This window comes from Anabrus simplex, chromosome 8 (genome assembly GCF_040414725.1).
Source record: "Anabrus simplex isolate iqAnaSimp1 chromosome 8, ASM4041472v1, whole genome shotgun sequence".
Classification (NCBI taxonomy): domain Eukaryota; kingdom Metazoa; phylum Arthropoda; class Insecta; order Orthoptera; family Tettigoniidae; genus Anabrus; species Anabrus simplex.
The window spans coordinates 228,202,841-228,228,563 of NC_090272.1; the positions used below are offsets into that span (position 1 = coordinate 228,202,841).

At 43.3% G+C, this 25,723-nt stretch overlaps 1 non-coding gene and 1 pseudogene across 1 annotated transcript; one reads left to right on the forward strand and one right to left on the reverse strand.

Moving 5' to 3' along the window:
- The window catches only part of LOC136879028 (glutathione peroxidase-like), a 240,772-nt pseudogene that overhangs the window by 123,762 nt on the left and 91,287 nt on the right, over positions 1-25,723 (reverse strand).
- On the forward strand, positions 22,231-22,310 carry TRNAL-UAG (transfer RNA leucine (anticodon UAG)). The gene has a single exon. It is a non-coding gene; the product is annotated as a tRNA-Leu (tRNA).

Consider the following 25,723-nt stretch of genomic DNA (forward strand, 5'->3'; position numbering starts at 1 on the left):
GGTTAGTGAGATATACGTATCCCCATTAAAGGAGTCGGACCCTTTAGCACTCCTTTTCAAAAACCCCACCGCCCCGTTAAGTGGAATTTCCGAAGAAGAAAAAAATACGTGTTTATTTTTAAAGGGGATTCCAAATACTAATATTCACGCCTGGTTCATGTTAAGATGTTGAGATATATTGTAGATATACTCATTTTAAACATTCGCCCACTTTTTCAATTCTTTTCACCGCGTTAATTGGATTTCCCGAAAACAAAAAATACTTGTTTCTTTATTTTTAAAGGAGATTTCATGTACCAATTTCCACGTCTGTAACATCTTCAGTTTTTGAGATATACGTGTCGTCATAAAAATGATTCAATCCAATTTTCACTTATTTTTATCCCCCTTTAGTGTATTTTCTGAAAACAAAAAAAATACGTGTTTCCTTATTTTTAAAGGAGATTTCATATATCACTATTCAAGTCTTTGAACTGTACCCTCTCTTAGTGAGCACCGGCACTGTAATATGAATGTATCCCCGAAATTTCATTTCATTATGTCCAGTAGTTTTGGCTCGGCGATGATGAATCAGTCAGGACATGTCATTTTATATATAGATAATCGCATGTAGCCTACACACCTCTTACATCTTTAATGAAATGGCGTATGGCTTTTAGTGCCGGGAGAGTCCGAGGACATGTTCGGCTCGCCAGGTGCAGGTCTTTCGATTTGATTCCCTTAGGCGACCTGCGCGTAATAGAAATGATGATAAAGACGACACATACACCCAGCCCCCATGCCAGAGAAATTAACCGATGATGGTTAAAAATCCCGACGCTGCCGGGAATCGAACCCGGGACCTCTGTGGCAAAGGACAGCACGCTAACAATTCAGCCATGCAGCCGGACACATATTTAATAACAACACACAATACAAAAGAAAAACCGTCACTGCGTGAGTCAAACATAGATGATTTGCGTCGTGACGTGTCAAAACTACTTCTGATTAAATATTTAATATAACAGAAGTAAATTCACTATAGTATGAAATAAAATACTGCACACAATAGCCACTAAAGTGACAAGTTTACGTCTGACTCGTAACGTGCCAATTGCGTAAATAACTACCGCAGCATTCCTAGTGAGAAGTTCGAACAGGAATGAAAAAAACTGTGATACCAATAAATCACTCTTTCCAAAGAAATAATGCTTCTCAAAACCTTTGTGTGTTTTCTAACAATGATTTAGTTACTTAGAGTATAATGTGTAGAAAACTGAAAATGCAGTTAATTGTCGCATTAAATGAAAAACGAAAAAAGACTGCCCTCTTCTTTTAACAGTCATATACCGGTAATGAGCTGATGTGATTACCTCCGTGGTTCAGGCTGCAGCGCGCCGGCTGGGCTCTGTGGTTCAAATCCCGGTCAACCCACGTGAGATTTGTGCTTGACAAAGCGGAGGCGGGACATGTTTTTCTCCGGGTACTCCGGTTTTCCCTGTCATATTTCATTCCAGTGACACTCCCCAATATCATTTCATTTCATCTGTCAGTCATTAATCATTGCCCCAGTAGAGAGCGACAGACTGCGGCAGCCGGCACAATAAATTCTTATCCTCGACGCTAGATGGGGCTTCATTCATTTCATTCCTGACGCGGTCGAATGGCTGGAAATAGGTTGTGGATTTTTCATAGTGAGGTGATGTGAATGCAATGTTACCACACAAGAAATTACAAATAATACAGTTTGTCATTTCTACCTCTTACATTGGTCATCAGCGTGACAAAGAATCTCTGTCATTTTTATTATTATCTACGTCCGGCTCCATAGGTAAATTGTTAACAGGGGTCCCAGGTTCGATTCCCGGCAGAGTCAGGATTTTAAACCATAATTGGTTCATTTTCCTGGCACGGGGACTGTCGTCTTCATCATCGTCATCACGACGCGCAGGTTGCCTACTGGCGTCAAATCAAAAGACCTGCACCTGGGGAGCCGAAGTCCTCGGACACCTCCCGGCACTAAACGCTATTTCATTTCATTATTGTCTATTAAAATTCAACGTAGCCTAATGTTCTACCATAACTTACAAAACCAACTAAGTCCAGTTATCATTGTGCTTCTCTGTAAGTTAAGAACCGGCAACTAAAAGGGCTGCTTAGAAGTGAGTGGACCGAGCAAGTTATCAGTGCGGTTAGGGACGCGTAGCTGTGAGCTTGCATGCGGGAGATAGTGGGTTCGAACCCCACTGTTGGCAGCCCTGAAGATGGTTTTCCGTGGTTTGCCATTTTCACACCAGGCAAGTGCCTGAATTAAGGCTAGGGCCTCTTCCTACCCACTCCTACCCCTTTCCTATCCCATCGTTGCCATAAGACCTATCTGTGTCGGTGCAACGTAAAGCCACTCTTTTTTAACACCGGAACACCATCTTCAGGGCTACCGACAGTGAAGTTCGAACCTCTCCCGGATGCAAGCTCACAGCTGCGCGCCCCTAACCGAACGGCCAACTCGCCCGGTAAAGGCAGTTGTTAAAAATATAGTGAATGGGACGGGAAGAGGAGGAAGCAGAGTTGCCAGTTTTCTTTCTGCAGTGCAGTGTTTATTTATTTCAAGTTTGCTGCACATAGTTTAATCAACTGAGTTGCATGTAATGAGTTGTGATTTCCTTAGTACCACCTCACTTATTGACCTGCGAAGTATGTAATAACCATACGGTAGACTTAATGACCTGCAATTCTGAACGTCAGGAGTAAACTCGTAAATGCAAAAACGACTATTTTGAGGTGTGATGTCTTCTTATGGGTACACTATTGTAAGTGTATGTTTCACAGGAATGAAGATAAGCTATGTGATAGCATCGTAAGGGCAAAACTTTACCCCGCGCTGCACAACATTAGTAGCATGGTTCACCACTTGTATCACAAACATCTAGGCGCGGATCCACCTGTCGGTGGGGGCGGTAGAATAACACGCACGGTATCCCCTGCCTGTCGTAAGAGGCAACTAAAAGGGGCTCCAGGGGCTCTTAACTTCGGAGCGTGGTTTGGCGACTACGGAGCCCTCAGCTGAGTCCTGCCATTACTTCCACTTACTTGTGCCAGACTCCTCACTTTCACCTATCCTATCCGGCCTCCCTTGGTCAACTGTTGTTCTTTTTCGACCCGGATGGTATTAGAGCATTCGAGGCCTAGGGAGTTTTTCATTTTCACGCCCTTCATAGTCCTTGTTTTACTTTGGCTGATATCTTTATTTTTCGAAGTGTCGGATCCATCCACTTTTTCTCTCTGATTAGCGTTATATAGAGGATGGTTGCCTAGTTGTACTTCCTCTTAAAACAATAATTACCGAGCTCGATAGCTGCAGTCGTTTAAATGCGGCCAGTATCCAGTATTCGGGAGATAGTAGGTTCGAACCCCACTGTCGGCAGCCCTGAAAATGGTTTTCCGTGGTTTCCCATTTTCACACCAGGCAAATGCTGGGGCTGTACCTTAATTAAGGCCACGGCCGCTTCCTTCCCACTCCTAGCCCTTTCCTGTCCCATCGTCGCCGTAAGACCTATCTGAGTCGGTGCGACGTAAAACGACTAGCAATAATAATAATAATAATAATAATAATAATTACCAACACCACCTCTAGGCGCGGAATGACTGCCGCTGTTTCTTTCCCGTGAATGACGTGATCGGGCGGTACACAAGGTTACCAACCTTTCTACCTAGGAACTATGCTACAAAATGTTCAAAGAGAGGTCACAGCTATTATAATGAACTTTTTTCTTGCCGTCCGGACATTGTGCTCCTTTGCAGGTTCTATTTACTTGCGCTTTTATTCTGCAGGGGTTGGTAACGGAATGTAATTCTCATCCTTGCTGGGAATGATGTTGCATCCCATTTTACGTCGGCCAATAGCAATGTTAGTAACTACTTACTCAATGGAGAATGCCGTGTGCTACTCTTTATTAGGTTATAAAAGTAAATTTACTTCTGAGGGCGGTTTGGTGGGAGCGTGGACATCGCAATGAAGGCATCTCTCCTCTGAAAGAAATTCCACGCAGTATCTGCATTATTTCTACTGCTTTACAATGTTATAAAGCTTCTGGCGCTCGGGGTAAAGTGCAAGGAGAACCCATCAATAAACAATAGTCAGTGATCACACAACAGTTCAGCCTTATGCCGTCCGCCGCGCTCCTTATCGTATTGACTCTTACGATAGTTTACCTTTGGCGTTCAGAATTGGGCTACAAATAATATGGCAACCCAGCGCGTCACTCCACGCGCAGTGGACAAGAAACTGTCGTTCAACATTCTTAGAGGCATGATTTTTTCGCATTAACGATAAACGCGGCAAAAAAAATTTGAAGCGATTTTGCGATATCTTTACGAATCACATGTTTCTGGTTAAGAAAATATGGATATTATGTTCGCGAATTAAAGCGATAAGACCATTTTAAAGCGAAATGCAATTATTTCGCGATAAGCGCGATATTACAGCGAAATCTGTAGTGAATAACGAACTTGACATTTTGCTCCAGGATAATGTATGAAAAGAATAGGAAGAGCGAACAAAGATTAATCATCAGGAAAGAAATATGTTATCATTAATGTTCTGAAAATTCTCTTTAAGGCATGGCATCAAAGAAAAGGAGTTAGCTCCATGCTTCTTGCCAAACGAAATGTTTGGAATGTTGTTCTTGTGGTGGCTGGTAATCCCACCCTAGCCTGGTGTATTTCGGCTTCGTGGTCAGGTAAAATTAAGAAAGTGATCACGTAATCACAGACAGTAGCGAAGATGGGTCGTTCGACAAGTGTTACGGTGCACAGCAGAGCTAAACCGTTTGCGAGTGAAGGTTTATACGTTTCGGGAAGCAATATTTTAATGTGTAGATTTTGTAATGCTCGTATCGAGTGGGAGAAAAATGATACTGTCTCAAAGCATTGTTTTAAAAATAAGGAACATTCAGATCGTAAATTTTGCATCCGGGAGATAGTGGGTTCGAATCCCACTGTCGACAGCCCTGAAGATGGTTTTCCTGGTTTCCCATTTTCACATCAGGCAAATGCTGGGGCTGTACCTTAATTAAGGCCACGGTCGCTTCCTTCCAACTCCTAGGACTTTCCTATCCCGTCGTCGCCATAAGACCTATCTGTGTCGGTGCGATGTAAAACCCCAAGCAAGAAAAGACAAAAAGAACGTAAATTTAGCACTCCAATAGTGAAACGGCAGGCAACAATATAACTCTCATTAGATATGCAAAAGAAAGCTAAGAGTGAAAAAATAGAATTTATTCACGTAACAACAGCGATGCTACTCAAAACCAACATCCCGCTGGAGAAGGTAGACGACCCTGCAGAAATGAAATGGCTTCAAAAGTATATACCAGGTTTGTACACTCTATCAATTAACCTCCACAATCAACGATCAGTGATAGCAATGAAACCTTTAATGCTTATTTTAGAATTTCATTAAAGCGAAATTAAAGCGATACGGCAATATCTATTTTGCGAAATAACACGAAAATTAGTATCCTTCTCGCGAAATCGTTCAAAAATTAATGCGAAAATTTCATGCCTCTAAACATTCTCAAGTTTTCACTGTATACACCTGAGCTCTCACTGATGGGGCATGAGTCAAGGCCCCCTAGCCTACTGAAACTGTCATTGCTGCGACACAAGGCAAGGTACATCAAAGTCGTGCCACATGGTAACTTTTAGAGGAACACAATAAATAACAAGAGCAGTTACTGTGCTCTGAAGACATAAATGAGTGCAGAGGACCCTACGTCTGTTATTTACGGCAGACCGGGCACTACAATAAAGAAAACACAGTGGCACCTCAAGGCCAACTAAACAGCAGGAACAAGTTGTCTAGCTCTAGGCTACCAACCGCTGAGACAAGAAATTAAAAGCATTTCTTTTCGGACTCCCTGCACCCATGTGCGGCTGGTAGGGATTAAGATAAACACAAATACCCAGTCTTCGAGCCGGATGAATTAACCAAACTCATTTAATATCCCAGCACCGGCCGGGAATTGAACCCGGGGCTCAAATGGTGTGTCCGACACCAGCTGCACCAGAGATCGCAGCAACTAATAGCACCCCTCATTTTATGATCCCTTGGTACTCTGCCATATGCCCGTCTCTAGATCTACAAAACATAGCTAAGCATAATTGGTCATTCCCTCGTAACATCTTTGAACTTCTTTTTCGTGGTGTTCAATCCATAATTAGTTGGTAGCAGCTGTCCATTCTTCTCGGCTCTCCGCTTTCCTCTAATTTCCTCATAAGTTACTTCATGTACCGGTACCCCGATTCTCTCAGAATCTGGTTCAAGTACCTCAGCCGAGGTCTTCCATTGGTTCTTTACCCTTCTACATGCCCTTCAGTTATTGTTTTTAGGAGCCGTTCATGTCTTATTAGGTGTCCAATAAGCTGCATTCTTCTTTTCATGGTGCAATTCCACAGATTCCTTTTTCTCCCACTCTTTGAAGAACGTCCTTGTTATTTTATCAGTCCCTTTAATTGTCGTCATTCGTTCGACATCTCGAATGATTTTCGCCTCTTATCTTCCTCAGTCCCCACACAGCCATACCCTCCAAGTCTACGCTTTTAGACGCCTTTTCCTGATTTCGATACCGGTACTGAAACTGTGAGAAGTTAAAAGTGTTTTCTTTTTGTTGAAGGCACTTTTCGCTTCGTTGATTCTACTCCGTATTTCTGATTTACTGCATCCACCCCTGGTGAACATGTTTCCCACGTAAACAAATGAGTCATCTTCTTCAAGCACTTCGTTGCCTATCTGGATTCGTATCCTAGCTTGTCCACTACTTACTTTTGAACTACTTAATGCATACGGAGCTGGCCCCGCGGAGGCACCGGGTTCAATTACCAGCCAGGTCAGGGATTTTTATCTGGATCTCAGAACTGGTTCGATGTCCACTCAGCCTATGCGATTACAATAATTGAGGAGCTATCTGACGGTGAAATAGCGGCGCCGGCCTAGAAAGCCAAGAATAACAGGACCTCTTCATCTGCAGGTCTTCGGGTTGATCGGCGATCGCTTGGTAGGTCCAGGCACATCAGGACTGTTATGCCATGGGGTTTGTCTTTTTATGGCTCTGTAGTTTATCATTTCACTATCCTCTCCACTTCTTCCACTACTTCGAGTGTAATTTCATTGCATGACTGCTCCCTCCCCCTCCTCAACCCAATGAGCTCTCACTTGTTCGAGACTTCAACACACACACAAGAAAAAATACATTGAGAATACATTTTTCAAAATATTCCTTTCATCTGTCCAATAATTCCCTAGGACCTACAATGTGTTCACCTGGTTTACACGAAACGCTTCACTTTCCTTTTCCTCCTCCATTTCCAAGATTCTTGATTACAGTGTTATCAGATGGGTGGTGTACGAACAGCTCACACAATTATATTTTAAACCCCTGATGGTTGGGGCTGTAGAGTAACACCCAAGGTATCCCCTGCCTGTCGTAAGAGGCGACTAAAAGGGGCTCCAGAATCTCTTAACTAGGGAGCTTGGGTTGGCGATCACGGTCCTCTCAGCTGAGTCCTGGCATTGCTTCCACTTATTTGTGCCAGGCTCCTCACTTTCATCTATCCTATCCGACCTCTCTTGGTCAACTGTTGTTCTTTTCCGACCCCGACGCTATTGGGTTTGCGAGGGCTAGGGAGTCTTTCATTTTCACTCCATTCGTGGCCATGTCTTTCTTTGGCCGATGCCTTCATTTATAGAAGTGTCGGATCCCTTCCATTTTTTCTCTCTGATTAGTGTTATATAGAGGATGTTGCCCGGTTGTACTTCCTCTTAAAACAATAATCCCCACCAGTGCCACCACAGTATTTTAAATTACAGTGCTAATTTTAAATTTATGATAGTTTTCATTCTTCTTCTTCTGCTTTACCCACACTCGTGAGGTCGCGGGTGCGAAATATGTCGCACATGTGGATTGGGCACTGATTTACCACCAGATGCCCTTCCTGACGCCAACCATATATGGAGGGATGTAATCACTATTCCGTGTTTCTGTGGTAGTTGTCTGAATATGAAGAGGGAAGTGCTGGCACAAACACAAACACCCAGTGTCCCCAGGTCAGAAGAATCCCCGACCCGGCTGGGAATCAAACCCGGACCCTAGAAACCGAAGCCCTGAACGCTGACCATTCAGCCAATGAGTCGGACTTATGACAATGAACATTCTTTACATTTTACTTTAACACAATATGTTCGCGAATACTTTGGAGCACAAGTCATTCCACTGCACATATCAACAATGCGCGCACGCATATCGATGGCATTATTGGGTGTTACAGAGAATACCTTCTGTTTCAAGACAGCCTACCCCACAGAAAGAAGTCACAAGGACTTTTACAGTGTGTATGGAACTTCTTAGAAAGTGGCGTGACCTAGGAGAAAGTCATGATTCTGGCACATGTACGTACGTTCATTATACCAGTCTTCCTCGCATTTTGGCCAAAGACCAACGTTCTGCGCTATATCGACCACTCTGTACTTTCAACTAGACGAGAAATTCCAACACCCTCCAATCTGACACAAAGCTCTTGTTGCTTGTTATACCAATTAATGTTTGAAATCACCTGTCGTAGAGATAAGAGTGAAACGGCGTAATTACACGCGATTTGAACCACCTAACACGGTTAATATGTCGTAAAAATTTGTTCCAACACAACGTTTCAATCTTTATCTAAGAAATCCTTCTACAGTACATCCACATAAGAAGGTCTCAATAATACTGTAGGTATGTGAGTGAAAGAAGCGAGCAAAGAGTTTTAAATGGTTATTCATCAGGTACTGGACCTACAGCTTTACTTGGAATCCAGACCACTTTGAGGTGCCCTTCCATTTCGAAAAATATCACATGCATTGACAAGGAATCCGACCAGAAGACAAGAGAGCCTTGTAACCAGAGGTAGAAGAGGGTGAATTCCTGAGCAAAGTATTGCCTTTTAACTAGAAGGTACGAAGTAAGTGAATTCGTGAGCAAATTTTAAAAAAATCAGAGAATAGGATTGTGGTGAATTGCTGAATGTCCGAGCGTGTGGGTGTGTGGTTTGGGTTCGAACCTCACTGTCAGTAGACTTCAAGATGTTTTTCCGTGGTTTTCAATTTTTATTCGAGACAAATGCTGAAGCTGTGCCTTTCCGCTCCTACCCAGTTCCTATCCCATCGTCGCCAAAAGACCTAACTCTGTCAATGCGACGTAAAGCAAATTGTAAATTGCTGAATGAAGGATTAACTTGTAACGAGAAGATTGAAGTGTGGTGAATTCGTGAGAAAGGAGTAACTCTTAACAAGTAACAAGAGGATGGGAGTGCGGTGATTTCCTGAGCAAGGGATTGACTTGCAACTACAGGATTGGGAGGCGGTGATTTCCTGAGCAAGCGATTGACTTGCAACTACAGGATTGGGAGGCGGTGATTTCCTGAGAAAGGGATTGTCTTTTTTTTTTGCTAGGGGCTTTACGTCGCACCGACACAGATAGGTCTTATGGCGACGATGGGATAGGAAAGGTCTAGGAGTTGGAAGGAAGCGGCCGTGACATTAATTAAGGTACAGCCCCAGCATTTGCCTGGTGTGAAAATGGGAAACCACGGAAAACCATCTTCAGGGCTGCCGATAGTGGGGTTCGAACCCACTATCTCCCGCATGCAAGCTCACAGCTACGCGTCCCTAACCGCACTGATAACTTGCTCGGTCCACTCACTTCTAAGCAGCCCTTTTAGTTGCCGGTTCTTAACTTACAGAGAAGCACAATGATAACTGGACTTAGTTGGTTTTGTAAGTAATAGCAGAACATTAGGCTACGTTGAATATTAATAGACAATAATGAAATGAAATAGCGTTTAGTGCCGGGAGGTGTCCGAGGACTTCGGCTCCCCAGGTGCAAGTCTTTTGATTTGACGCCAGTAGGCAACCTACTATCTCCCGGATGCAAGTTCACAGCCGCGCGCCTCTACGCGCACGGCCAACTCGCCTGGTTAAGGGATTGTCTTGTAATCAGAAAGCGGTGATTTCCTGAGCAAGGGATTGTCTTGTAACCAGAAGGCGGTGATTTCCAGAGCAAGGGATTGTCTTGTAATCAGAAAGCGGTGATTTCCTGAGCAAGGGATTGTCTTATAACCAGAGGATATGAAGCGGTGGTTTTTGAGCAAAGGATTGTCGTGTTACTAGAGGATTTGGAGGCGATGATTTCCTAAGCAAGGCATTGTCTTGTTATCAGAAGGCGGTGATTTCCTGAGCAACGGATTGTCTTGTAACCATAGGATATGAAGTGATGGTTTTCTGTGCAAGGGATTGTCGTGTAACGAGAGGATTGAGAGACGATGATTTCCTAAGCAAGGGATTGTCTTGTTATTAGAAGGCGGTGTTTTCCTGAGCGAGGGATTGTCTTGTAATCAGAAGGCGGTGATTTCCTGAGCAAGGAATTGTCTTGTAACCAGAGGATATAAAGTGGTGGTTTTCTGAGCGAGGATTGGGAGACGATGATTTCCTAAGCAAGGGATTGTCTTGTTATCAGAAGGCGGTGATTTCCTGAGCAAGGGATTGTCTTGTAACCAGAGGATACAAAGTGGTGGTTTTCTGAGTAAGGGATTGTCGTGTAACTAGAGGATTGGGGGACAATGATTTCCTAAGCAAGGGGTTGTCTTGTTATCAGAAGGCGATGATTTCCTGAGCAAGGGATTGTCTTGTAATCAGAAGCCGGTGATTTTCTGAGCAAGGTATTGCCTTCTAATCAGATTATATGAAAGCGGTGGGGATTGTCTTTTAATCAGATGATAGGGAACGGTGAATTCCTGAATAAGGGATTGTCTTGTAAAAAAAGGATAGGAAAGCGGGGATTTCCTGAGCAAGGGATTGCTTTGTAACCAGAGAAGACAGAAATGACCTTAAATGATTAGTTTGCATTAACAGTTTACAACAACAGTAAACAAAAGAGAAAAGATGTACTTCTGGATATCGTTGTTAATTTCCTAATCAAGTTAACAAAATTGTGTTTTGCTATTGAACAGTGCAGTAAGAATAAACGATGGAATTGGAAACTGTTATTGTTCAAAATACTGCAGTTACTCGCGTACTGAGCGGAGTGGCCACGCGGCTATGGAGGAGTGGGTTCGAACCCCGCTGCCGACTGTCATAAGAATGGTTTTGTGTGGTTTCCCACTTCCACTTCCAGGCAAATTCCTGGACAGTTCCTACTCCTGTTCCGATTTCATGCACTTCCTTACCCAATTTCATTTCATCTTCACTAGCTCCTCAACTGAGGATGACGTCGGGAAGGGCTGATTTCATCTCACCTCATCCGTGACTCCGTGTCAGGAATCAGGACCAAGAGGTAGAGATAAATTCCGTATTCACTCGCGTATTTCCCGCACCTGGTATGGCATTGAGAGAAAATCCCGGCATTTTGCGAAAGAAACATTTTCCTCATTTCTTCGAAGGCAATTTTCTTTAATGTTCATGATTTTGTTTGTTTTCGCCGTCTTCTTGTAGAATAGGCCAAGAGGATTGAAACGACGTTCTACAACGCCAGAGTCTAGATCTACACTGATTTTTAATTCCTTACTATCGCTTCATCCGAAGTTGTGACACTTGCACGGAGATGGAATGTGTTGACACTTGCACGGAAAGCCAAAAATTCCCGGAAATTACTAAGCGTGGCTATTTCAAACAGTGACACTTGCACGGAGGTCCAAGGAGGGTTGGAATGCAGAAACAGGGAAGGGGAAGACCCACCCGGTAAGTGGAGTTCATTGCTACAGTTGATACCTGTGTGACAACTAGGTGTTCCGTGTTGAACTGGTGATAATTGCTCTGCAATTATGGAGTTCAATGAGACCACCAAGGGAAAGCCTTTATTGATTTACAACGAATATCAGTATATTGTGGACTATACCAGTAAAGATCAAATGACTTATTGGCGGTGCGTATATTTCAATGAAAGTAAATGTAAACGAAGAATAACAACGAAAGACAATACAGTTTTAGGCGAGACAAGTCGTGTTTGCATTCCGGACGACGCGGCGAAAGAAGTGAAAAAAAAAGTAGTAAATGCAAAAGATCCGTGCAAGGGAAACAGACAGAATGATTTCAACAATTTACCACCGAAGAAGTAGGCCAGCTCTTCACATAGAAGTGCCACACAATCCGACGGAAAAGAATGGAACCTACATACAAAAGACCCGATCAATTCTGGAGGTGTAATAATACAGGAAAGGCACATAGCAATGAACGACGGTGGAAAATTCCTACTTGAAGACGACAACAGGGGGCCTAAAGACAGGATATTAGTGTTTGCTAGTGAGAAAGGAAAATCTGCTTTATCAAATTGCTCTTCATTCTTTGTCGACGGGACCTTCAAAGGTTCAAGCAAGCAGTTTGGGCAGTTATTTATCATCCACGCCAATCTTGGAAGTTCTCGGGAAGAAACCAACACGATACCAGCTGTCTACGCGCTGTTACCAAACAAGAAACGGGAAACATATGCTCGTTTCTTCGAAGCTGTTAAAAACAACGTACCAGGATGGAACCCTGTGACACTTATTATGGACTTCGAAATCGCCATCGTTCAATCAGCTAAAACGCTGTTTCCTCAAGCTGAGATTTTTGGTTGCAACTATAATTTTAATTAGTGTCTATGGAGGAAAGTACAAGATTGTGGCCTTGTTACTGCGTACAGGGAAAATGAAGAAATTAGACTTCATATTCGAATGTATTCAGCACTAGCGCACATTCCCTTAGAAATGTTTGATGATGGTTGGCTATGTATTCAGGAAAGCTCGCCTGAAAATCAGAATCTACAGGTGTTTTACGACAATGACGTCTATCAATGGCTGGATAACGAGCACATGCCAAGGAATATGTGGGTGTGGAACTATTGTGGAAGGCGGCATAGGACCAATAACGTTTCCGAAGGCTGGAACCAAAGAATAAACAGTTCAATTTCGAGAGCGCTCCCGAATGTTTATTCGCTAATCAAGAATCTTTGAGATGACGCAGAGTACTACTAAGACCGACTTCAATCCTCAGACCGTAATATTAAAAAAACATGGCGGCCGAAGTAGCCGGATTGCTGGTATTGGCTAACACGAAAATAGCACGTACATATTATATAAACGGCGGTAAATTAACATGATAAATGTAACATCATAAGAAAAATCACTTTTACACGTATGAAAACGCTTCGCCAACAAGAATCACATATATTCTACTAGAAAAGAGATCAAACTGATTATTTAGAAATTTTAAGTCGTCAAATAACGCTTTTTCTTAGAATTCACTTCGCTGGATAGATGAAAATACATGATAAAACTGTTAAAATGATACTTCTAACATCATTTTGAATGTTTCAAAATAAATTAAGGTACGAAATTCCTCGATTTATTCGCTCTCATGAGAATTGTGAAACACAATTCGTTGCCTTAGTTTTGAAGTGGTGGACAATTTCTTAAATTCAGCACCCAACGAATAGGAAGTACACCCGAAATAATAATGTTATTGGCTTTAATTCCCACTAACTACACATGTTAAGGTTTTCGGAGACATCGAAGTACCGAAACTTAGTCCTGCCGTAGTTCTTTTACATGCCAGTAAATCTACCGACACGAGGCTGACGTATTTGAGCACCTTCAAATACTACCGGACTGAGCCAGGATCGAACCTGCCAAGTTGGGGGTCAGAAGGCCAGCGCCTTAACCGTCTGAGTCACTCAGCCCAAGTACACCCGAAATGATTATGTTAACCCAACGAACGGCCCTGGTAATGTTAACATAATGTTGACATATGGCATAACAGCACTTCACACAATGATGGTAACCTTAGTAATGAAACGTTCAGACACTAAAGATATAATAGGTTTTTACCCATTAAAGAACATGAGTGCAAAAACTTTATTGACTAAACATTGATATTTAACCACATGCACGAGCTTCAGTTCGGCGCAGTCTGCTTGACAACAGATAACCACAGCATGAATCGGAAGGTGTTGGTAGTGTAAAACCCTACGTTACAAACCCAGCTAATCCCTCAGGTCACTATTTCTTCTGTGTAACAGTTGTACAGATTGCTCCAACTGTCACACTTATAAGTTTTGTTATTCTCCAAGATCCAGCCAAACATTTCCGCAGGCAAAGCTCAGATTATTGTAAAATACACTTGCATGTAAATCACTCGACACTTTGAAGCACATAGACACTGACGGAGTAACACAATATCAGTTATATTCTATCTAAATTTATATTTTTCGAGGAACACGAATAGTTTGGAAGTAGAGAAATGACTTCCCTAACCTCAGACTTATTCTCAAAATGATGTATGCACGCTACAGTTTTGTCATGGACTTCAAAATAATCACGATGTATATCCTAATCCAATTCTATCTTAATGTTCTATTCCGTAGGACACTTAAGAATAGTTGTATGAGAGGAATTGCCATAGTTAGACTAAAACCTGGTCCACCTAGTGCACTCATGTTCTTTAATGGTTAAAAACACGATCAAAACAAGCACATTATCACATTACTGTGTATAAAATTACAGATCATTTGTGTCCACTGACTCATATAAATACACTCGCACACTTATATTCTACAAAGGAACTAACATTTATCGTCAACTTTCATAAAATTACACAGACTACATACGATAACAACAAACCAAAACAAACGCAGATTTCCAACAATTCCGGCTACTTGATTCGCCATCTTTGAACGATCGAGAGTAGCATTAAGGTCTGAGGATTGGAGTCGGTCTTGGTACTACGGTCACCAATTTGACGGGATAGTTTTGAATATCGATGGGAAGAGAAGAAAGAAATCAGCAGTGAAGATCGATGAGAGGATTTCAAAGGCCTTGAAGTTGATGGCAAACTAAGATCATTCCTAGTTTGTGTTGCTTACGCTCAGAAACTGCAGTGAAACTACCCTGGAATAACACAGGATTTGTAAATCATGTAAATATTGTAAATATGTAAATATTCTGAATTATAATTATTAAAGAAAAAACGTGACAATGGAATATCACTGGATAATCATGCAAATATGTTGAATCAACACTTAAAAATTAAACTTGACGAATTTGCATAAAGTGAAAAAATAGATCTATGACGAACGCAAAGGGACTACCTCCTCGTGGTGTTCCCTGGAAACGGCGCTAAGTCGGCTAAATGTCTCTTACAATGTATAAAATTAACCAGAAAAATAAACCCCATGGCGCAACAGCCCGTAAAGGGACTTGGTCTACCAAGTGACCGCTGCTCAGCCCGAAGGCCTGCAGATTACGAGGTGATGTGTGGTCAGCACGACGAATCCTCACGGTAGTTAATCTTGGCTCTCTCGACCAGCGCCGTTATCTCGCCATCAGATAGCTCCTCAATTCTAATCTAATCACCTCGAACCAGCCCTCAGATTCAGGTAAAATCCCCGACCTGGCTGGGAATCGAACCCGGGGTTTCCGGGTAAGAGGCAGACACGCTACTCCTACACCATGGGGCCAGCATTTATAAAATTAACAGGTACTTATAAATTGTATCTTAATTCACTACCGTGATTACCAGAGCTAGGATTTTTGATGACATGTCATCTTTTATTTGATTCTAAATAGACATCGCTAACTTGTATAGAAATCCTTATCATAGTTCCCACATTGTTGAAATGCTAATTACCGAGCAAGTGGCCGTGCGGTTAGGGTCGCGCAGCTGTGAGCTTGCATTCGGGAGATAGTGGGTTCGAACCCCACTGCGCCGTAAGACCTATCTGTGTCGGTGCGACGTTAAACAACTAGCAAAAAAAAAAAAAAAAAAGAACCCCACTGCCGGCAGCCCTGAATATGGTTTTCCGCGACTGTACCTTAATGAAGGTCGCTACCTTCCCAATCTCCCACCCTTCCGTCACCGAAAACTTTCGATATGTTAGTGCGACGTTAAACAAATAGCAAAAACAAAAACAAAAATGCTAATATAATAGGTCATGTTTGTCATTTTTTGCCGTTTTGTGTTATTAGGTCATTTTATAAAGTTGTAAGTCACTATGTGGTCATTTTATGGAATTTATTGTCCGGCTCCATGGCTAAATGGTTAGCGTGCTGGCCTATGGTCACAGGTGTACCGGGTTCGATTCCCGGCAGGGTCGGGAAGTATAACCATAATGGGTTCTGGGTTCATTTCGCTGGCACGGGGGCTGGGTGTACGACCCGCAGGTCGCCTACGGGAGTCAAATCATAAAGACCTACACCTGGCGAGCCGAAGACTATTGTATACTTTTTGAGTCATTTTCTTACATGTTGAAGCATTTACGCGTGTGGTGTTGGATTTCCAAGAGAAGCCAGTATTTATGTGCATCTTCTTCTAAGTACCTATCAAATTATATTAGGTATCCAAAAGTTATGTTAGTATGACCATCCTACTTCTGACTCATGTTAGATAGTGAAAGTCTCTGTGCAAGTGTCACCACCTACTTCTGACTCATCAGGTAGCGTGGAAGGGTCACTCCGTGCAAGTGTTGCAACCCCGCGATGATTACACCTCTACCGCCCCAAGGGCAGTGTTCTGGAGCGTAGACTTTAGGTCGGGGGGGATATAACTGGGGAGCAGGACCAGTTCTACTTGCCGAACGAAATTATTCCATACGCGTTGAAGCTGGCTTTAGCCACAAAATGTGTTCATACTGAACTACAGAAGCGGCCTGGCCGGCGACAACGACAGCAGAACGCTCGTGTGTTAAGGCCCTTCTGGCGGGCGCACTGTACTTGAAGTTCGCTCGAGGATTTGCAAACGTGTTAGACAAGGAACACGCATGAATCACTATTGTCCATTCTCTTCTACCGATCATAACAGGTCGTACCTAGTACACTGATTGTAAATTATGTTAATTCTGTTAAGGTCTGCAGAAGATTGAACGACGTGGCACGGTTTTTTCTAGCACCTCTCCTGTTCAGATAATTTTTCAGCATTATCGAAGCTCAAGTCCTTCAATTTCAGATGTTCAGTGTTCCAAGGGAGCGGTGGGCATGTTTGTACTACTACTACTAAAATGTTTTCATTCCTCCCCTGAAGGGGGAGGCGGGCCTCTTACATGGTGACGCAGTCTCTCAGGCCGGGAGATTTGTTACGGTGAAGGGGATGAGCGGAGAAGGTGAGGGGGTTGGCGGCCGTGACCTATACTAGGAACTGTCCCGGTATTCGCCTTAGTGCAGGAGAATGGAAAACCACGGAAAACCATTCTCAGTACAGCCGACGGTTGGGGCCAGGCGTGAGGTCCAGCCCTGTCCCGTCTCCCGAATAGTGTTGGGACATTAGATTCATTTTACTGAATCGATTCATTTTATTCCGTTCACGTTACTGAATCGATACAGTGATCCGATTCCCGGCACATTAGTCACCGCTCCTAGTGCATCTGTGTAGTACTGGTAAGACAGCAGCAACAGCACTCAGTGCTCGCTGCTGCCATCTGGTCTTCATACTATGAACTCCCTTCTTAGAAAAAATGCTAGTCACTCTAATACATCGAAGGTTTCCGGCGACGCAGGATGGGAAAGGTCTAGGATTAGGAAGGTAGCAGCCATGGCCTTAATTAAGGTACAGTCCCAGCATTTCCTGGTGTAAAAATGGGGAACCTACGGAAAACCATCTTAACGGCTGCCGACGATAGGATTCGAACCTACCATCCCCCGAATGCAAGCGCGTAGCTACGCGATACTAACCGCACATCGAACTAGCTCAGTCATTTTTGAAAATATGTATTTTTCTATCAGCTGAGGATTTTTTAAATAGTCATATTTTGTATAGGCTACCCGAGATGTACAGTAGCCCGCTGGTTTTCTGATTCAACATACTGTTGGTTAAGTTACTGCGTCAGTCGGCTCACTTACTGTCCACATATGATTGAAGTCTTGTGCAACGATGTGACATATGAACTGAGAGAATACTGAGCCGTTCTTCCCAATATAAAACAGGTACTTTTGAGTGGTCATGAGCATGACTCATAGTCATAGGGCAGGCTAGAGTCGAGTTTAATTGTCAAATGTCAACTAAGTTATAATACTAAGATTCATTAAACTAGTTGCTAGTTGCTTTACGTCGCACCGACACGGATAGGTCCTACGGCGACGATGAGACAGGGAAGAGCTAGGAGTTGGAAGGAAGCGGCCGTGGCCTTAATTAAAGTACAGCCCCAGAATTTGCCTGGTGTGAAAATGGGAAACCACGGAAAACCATCTTCAGGACTGCCGACAGTGGGGTTCGAACCCACTATCTCCCGAATAGTGGATACTGGTCGCACTTAAGCGACTGCAGCTATCGAGCTCGGTATTCATTAAACTAATAAACAGTATAATCTAATAACCTACCTACTTACTAGCTACTTCAGAATTAGGTTTTGACCTTTTTAACACTGCAAATAAATCCATCTATTATTTAAACATCCCTGTAAGAAGAGGACAGTGAATGCAAGTGGGTATTATTTTCAAATGAGCTGAGCTCGAGAGTCCATTCTAGCATACGATTCTTTCAGTACACCATGGCTCTGTATGTATTGCTTCAGAGAGAGGAAGTTTGGCTCCCCGCCAATGTCCAGTGTACCGGTAATTAACCGTGTGTGTGTCTCACTGATCCGCGACTGCGTACGATTCTCTCGGTGTGCCCTGGCTCACTGTATGTCTCGCTGCAGCGGAAGCTCGGCTCTCCGCCAGTGTCCAGTGTGCCGATAAGGAGCCGTGTGTATCTTGTGTCTCACTGAGCCGTGCTCGTTCACGATTCTTTCGGTGTGCCATGGCTCACTGTATGTCTCGCTGCAGCGGAAGCTCGGCTCTCCGCCAGTGTCCAGCGTGCCGATAAGGAGCCGTGTGTGTCTTGTGTCTCACTGAGCCGTGCTCGTTCACGATTCTTTCGATGTGCCATGATTCACTGTCTCGCTGCAGCGGAAGCTCGTCTCCCCGTCAACGTCCAGTGAGTGCGCCACTCAGCACTGTCCGCTGGGAGTAAGCTGAACCGTGTGCGTGAGCTCGCCGTTCCTGTGAATCGATTCACTCGGACACTTGAATGAATCGATACACTGCTTCGAATCATGCATTCAGTAGCCGCTACTCCCGAACGCAGAAGCGTAGAGCCACGTCAGAGCCGTGGCCACCCCTCCTCTGCTCCGTTGGCCGGTCAGAGTGCAGAGCTGTTGGACCGCGGACCAGCCGTGGCCACTTATGGGTTGAGACCACTGATCTCTATAAATGGATGGCTGGTGGCTTGGGTAGCAGTAAGCTGAATAGAAGATGACTGGCGTAATAAGATGGCAGCGAGCGCACCGTGCAGTAGACCCACTGAATAGACCACGAGGAGCGCGCTTGCTTTGTTTATGCTTGGTTCAGTGACGCCAACCCCCTTGATTGTAGTTCCACGGGTGTTCTGTGCTGTGTTATTTCAGAAGAAATAGTAGTGTATTTTATGAATTTAGGTTAGTTGCCTTGTAGTATACTTGTAAATTCGTTCGTTCCTAATCTGTTTATCCTCCAGGGTTGGTTTTTCCCTCGGACTCAGCGAGGGATCCCACCTCTACCGCCTCAAGGGCAGTGTCCCGGAGATTCAGACTTTCGGTCTGGGATACAACTGGGGAGTATGACCAGTACCTCGCACAGGCGGCTTCACCTGCTATGCTGAACAGGGGCTTTGTTGGGGGATGGGAAGTTTGGAAGGGATAGAGACAAGGAAGAGGGAAGGAAGCTTGGCCTTAAGTTAGGAACCATCCCGTCATTTGCCTGGAGGAGAAGTGGGAAACCACGGAAAACCACTTCCAGGATGGCTGAGGAGGGAATCGAACCCCCCTCTACTCAGTTGACCTCCCGAGGCTGAGTGGACTCCGTTCCAGCCCTCATACCACTTTTCAAATTTCGTGGCAGAGCCGGGAATCGAACCCGGGCCTCTGGGGGTGGCAGCTAATCACACTAACCACTACACCACAGAGGCGGACACTGGTTGTAAATTACAAAATTAAATTTAAATGTGCATGTATTTATGTGAAATCCGAATGAAGAAGCATCCTACCGGGTATTAACATACCGCAGTGTTCAGCTTATGGATGTACAAACAGAAACGATCAGCAGAAGGAGAAATCATTTCATCGGTGAGTTTTATACTGTACATAATAATCTTCCTAGGGTAGTGTATTGAGTTTTAGGTTTATTGTATCTTATTTCGCATATTCTGGGAGCAAAATGGCAATTTTTCTAGGTTTCCTTTCTCGAAACCCGAACATCTAAGATCATGGATTAGGAGTATCAGGTGGGAGACTTGGGAGCCTTCTAAAACAGCTGTTCTCTGCTCCCATCACGTTGAAGAAGACTATTTAGATAAAAATGGACAAACTGCACGCCTTAGAAGTGATGTATAGCCAACTGTATTCAATTTTCATCATCATCATCATCATCTGTTTACCCTCCAGGTTCGGTTTTTCCCTCGGACTCAGCGAGGGATCCCACCTCTACCGCCTCAAGGGCAGTGTCCTGGAGCTTCAGACATTTGGTCGGGGATACAACTGGGGAGAATGACCAGTACCTCGCCCAGGCGGCCTCACCTGCTATGCTGAACTGGGGCCTTGTGGAGGGATAGGATGTCTGGAAGGGATAGGCAAGGAAGAGGGAAGGAAGCGGCCGTGGCCTTAAGTTAGGTACCATCCCGGCATTTGCCTGGAGGAGAAGTGGGAAACCACGGAAAACCACTTCCAGGATGGCTGAGATGGGAATCGAACCCACCTCTACTCAGTTGACCTCCCGAGGCTGAGTTGACCCCGTTCCAGCCCTCGTACCACTTTTCAAAAATTTCGTGGCAGAGCCGGGAATCGAACCCGGACCTCCGGGGGTGGCAGCTAATCACGCTAACCACTACACCACAGAGGCGGACTGTATTCAATTTTACTGAACATTAACTGCAAGTAAATATTTACTTATATTTTTATTTATTTGTCATAATTAAACTGACGGTTTTGATGAAATAATTGGCGTGACCTTATAACAATCTTAGAAAATGAAGTCTGGAGGAATTCTAGACCTTATTTACATCAGTACCGTAATGATTATGGGTTTCAGACACTGGAGTGGTGGGAAAGGCAAAGTGTGGTGGGTGTTTTAGGCTATCCCATTATACTAGTTGTGGTATTTGGGGCTCATTTAACGGGTGTTACATATTTCTGATGATGACCATCAATATTGCTTTGGTAGCTGAATTTAATTAAAGAGGTCTGTAATAGTAAATTAAGCTGCAGGTAATGTGATATATTGACAAGTTTTGAATATTTGCTGGTTTTATGAATGTGTACATTTGCTTCAATGATATTTTAATTTGATAAACTGCGCGTTACTTCATAGAAACAAGAAACAGGAATTCATTATCAAGCACCGATTATGGTATGTCGAATCTAGGCCTGTAGAGTGAGCTACATTTATAGGTACATCATTTTAAGAATGCATAATTTCGTGACATACATGTACACAATTTACAGCAATGTTTCCAGAAACTGATTTTCACTCGTATTGTGTTACCGATCGCTAATTGCATGTATTCAGCACCTAAGTTAATATTAGTCGGCCGTTATTATACACTCATTTTTATTGCTTTCCCGGAGATTTACTGACCTCGGAACGACGTGTCAGTGATCCTAATGTCCTTATCCTTTGAGTGAACATGTCCCTATATTTTTAATTATTCCAACGCGCCGTGAATTGCGATTTAAAATTGACTATATTATCATTACTTCCCCATAAGGAGAGCTCTAGGATGGGTACGCCAACATGGCGAACCGCACGCTCAACTTGGCGTACTTTCTCCTGCAGCGGAGACCTGCCATCAGCGATCCATGTATAGAGATCAGTGGTTGAGACCCACTCTGCATTTACCGACCATGTTTGTAGGAACCATAGTAGAAGTGTAGACTTCTCCAAACCGCACAATACGAAACATTCATCCTACCATCCTATTACATTGCTTTGGAAGTGATAGAGAAAAATGGACATTTTGTACGCCCCAGCGAGAAAGCAGCCGCTCCCCAGGGCGTCGTGGAACGAACACTATGGCTGGTCAGACTGGTGAAACACCGGATAGTTGGTAACTCTTGATGTAGCTAACCACATTGTCGTTGTGACACACGGAACTGAAGTGTCAATTAGCTGTTATAAACATGGACAAGGAAATACGTCATTGCAGTGGGAAAAGCTGACCTTCTAGTCTGCCTTCTACTAAACGTCGGTAGCGTGGCCGAGCGGTCTAAGGCGCTGGTTTTAGGCACCAGTCCGAAAGGGCGTGGGTTCGAATCCCACCGCTGCCATCTATTTTGTTCTATAGAAAACAACATAGAGATGAACTATGATGTGCTATATTACTTTCTCCTTGTGAATTTTATTCAATACACACATCTTCATTATATACTGTTATTGTGGTGAGTATTGTTTTAAGAGGAAGTACAACGGGGCAACCATCCTCTATTAACACTAACCAGAGGGGAAAAATGGAAGGCTCCCTAGGCCTTGCAACGTAACACCGTAGGGGTCGGAAAAGAACAAGAGTTGACCAAGGAAGGTCGGACAGGATAGAGGAAAGTTAGGAGCCTGGCACAAGAAAGTGGAAGCAATGCCAGGACTCAGGTAAGGGCTCTGTGGGTCGCCAACCCACGCTCCCAAGTTCAGAGACCCTGGCCCTCTTACGACAGCCAGGAGATACTATCGGTATTATTCTACCGCCCATCCACAGGAAGGTAGACTGTTGTGTCTTTCAGCGTTCAGTCTGCAAGCCTCCGTGAATTTACTAAATGCCGTAGCTCTGTGGCCTCCATTAATTCCTATCATTAGAAACTGAGTCTATTGCAGTTTGGTTTCCTTCTAATGGCCGAGTCGATTATTCTCCTAGGCAAACTATCTTCCTCCATTCGCATCACATAACCCTCATTAGTGAAAACTGTTTATGAGTACAGCTTCATCATTCGAGTCCTCATTCCGAATACTCTCTTGCCATTGTTCCCACCCGTTTGTACCATCGGTCATTCTCGCTACTTTCATGTCTATTACTTGTAACTTATGAGTAAGATAACTACGCAGTTTTCACTCCCGTAAAGCAAAGTTGGTCTTAAAACAGACCCGTTAAAAATAGTTTCGTCCGGGAGCTGACTTCTTTCTTACAAAGTAGGCTACTGTTGATCAGCGACGCCGAGCACCCACCCCCACTCCACCAACATTTTTGGAGGGTGTTCAGTACCCGTACAAACAGGGAGAAGAAAGAAAGAAAGAAAGAAAGAAAGAAAGAAAGAAAGAACAAAGAGGGAATCTTAATTTTTCGTCGTAGTTCTTAACCCTTGCAATACCAAGGTATTTTTGTCACTTGTATTTCCAACGGCGGGGCTGAGGAGCTCAATAAGAAATTTTTGTTTACTTAATTCTCAATTACAAGTGAGGTATATCGATATCTTTCTTTCTTTCTTTCTTTTTTTCTTAATCCTTTTATCCTCCAGGGTTGTTTTTTTCTCGCACTCAGCGAAGGATCCCACCTCTACCACATCAAAAGGCAGTGTTCTGGAGCGTGAGACTGGGTAGTGGGATACAACTGGGGTAAGGACCAATACCTCGCCCAGGAGGCCTCACCGGCTATGCTGAACAGGGGCTTTGTGGGGCGGATGGGGAAATTGGAAGGGATAGACAAGGAAGAGGGATGGAACTGGCCATGGCCTTAAGTTAGGTACCATCTTGGCATTTGCCTGGAGGAGAAGTGGGAAACCACGGAAAACCACTTCGAGGTTGGATGAGGCGGGAATCGAACCTTCCCCTACTCAGTTAACCTCCCGAGGCTGAATGAACCCAACTTTTCAAATTTTGTAGCAGGGTCGGGAATCGAACCCGGGCCTCCGGGGGTGCCAGCTAATCGCACTAACCACTACACCACAGAGGTGGGCTGTAAAGATCTTACGTAGATAACGCTGAGCGGCTGAACTTTGTAAAAAAGTGTTGCTTTCGTACAGCTTTCTTTCTAAAGGCGACACTCCGGAGATAAAAATATATTTTCACCTAATGCGTTGATTTTTACGAAACTTTTGGGAATCTCACCTACATAAAAGTAGAGATATCACGAACATTTCTTTCATATACAATGAATAGTTTCTCCAAAATATTTTTTTGAAATATTTAATTCCATTTGTTCATGAAATTTAATTAACATGTTAATGTAAATTCGTAATTAGGTAGATAATGGACTACTTCTTTTAAAAGCACTACGTATCGATTTTTTCTGTACATAATTTATATAAGGAGATACATCGTACTTAAGTTTGCGTAATTTTTACATTCTAAAATTTTGGACTTAAAATCCATACTAACTGAAAAAAATCTGCAATCGAAAATTCCATACGTAGGTTTCTTAATATAGCTGTGATACATATACCATACAAATGTTGTTACATTTGGGTGAATATTATGGGTGAAAAATGGGATTTAAACGTAAAATTACAATCGGCAAAGCATTATTATAGTGATAAATTGTTTGAATTCAGCGGAATAACTTCGTGACAAGAAAAAACCTCAATCCTTTCAGTTTCAGTCATAAAAAAATTCCACAAAAATAACCAAAATATCGATTTTTATCTTCGGAGTGTCGCCTTAATCCGTTCACCCTCCAGGGTTGGTTTTTCCCTCCGACTCAGCGAGGGATCCCACCTCCACCGACTCAAGGGCAGTGTCCTGGAGCATGGAGCGCTGCATCAAAGCGGTCTACGGACTGATGACTCAAACAACAACAACTACAACAACTACAACAACAATATATGAACAGAGATTATTGAGAATATGTAGAATGACATTTTCATAAGTGTGTCCTTGGAGCGTGTAAGATTTACGTGGCATATTCCACTGGAATATGATCTTAGGTTGCTGGACGCCATAGAAACTTCCATACCGGTACTCCATAGAGCAGGCAGTTGGAGTTTAGTACAAGATTTTCACAGACAAAACTTGATGTGCTCGTTGTATCAATTACGACCGAGATAAGGTCTCCATTAAGAGAAACCGTAGATAAGCCGCTAGATACACTTGCTGAGCAGGAAGGAACAGGCTGCAGGGAAGAATTCCGGTTCGTTTCTTTCCAGAACGCTGCTGGAATACTTTCTGGTAGTGACTTGTCTTTGCCGCATCCTCTGCATATAGCTTTCCTGTCAGTACAGACGGTTCTCATGTGTCTCATGTGTTCTCCTGAACCACAAATGTTGCAACACACGGTAATAGCTGCCAATACTGCTGACATGGACTTTAATGCTGCTGGTATATTCTTCTTCTTTTTCTTGAGGCGCCTTCTCCTAGCGGAGGTTGGCGGTCCACATATATGAGTCTAGCTAATTCTAATGCCCATGCCTAGAGGCATGATTTTTTCGCATTAACGATAAACGCGACAAAAAATATTTTGAAGCGATTTTTGCGATATCTTTACGAATCATATGTTTCTGGTTAAGAAAATATGGATATTATGTTAGCGAATTAAAGCGAATTACAGCGATAAGGCCATTTTAAAGCGAAATTCAATTATTTCGCGATAAGCGCGATGTTACAGCGAAATCTGTAGCGAATAACGAACTTGACATTTTGTTCCAAGATTATGTATGAAAAGAAAAGGAAGAGCGAACAAAGATTCATCAACAGGAAAGAAATATGTTATCATTAACGTTCTGGAAAATCTCTTCAAGACATGGCATCAAAGAAAAAGAGT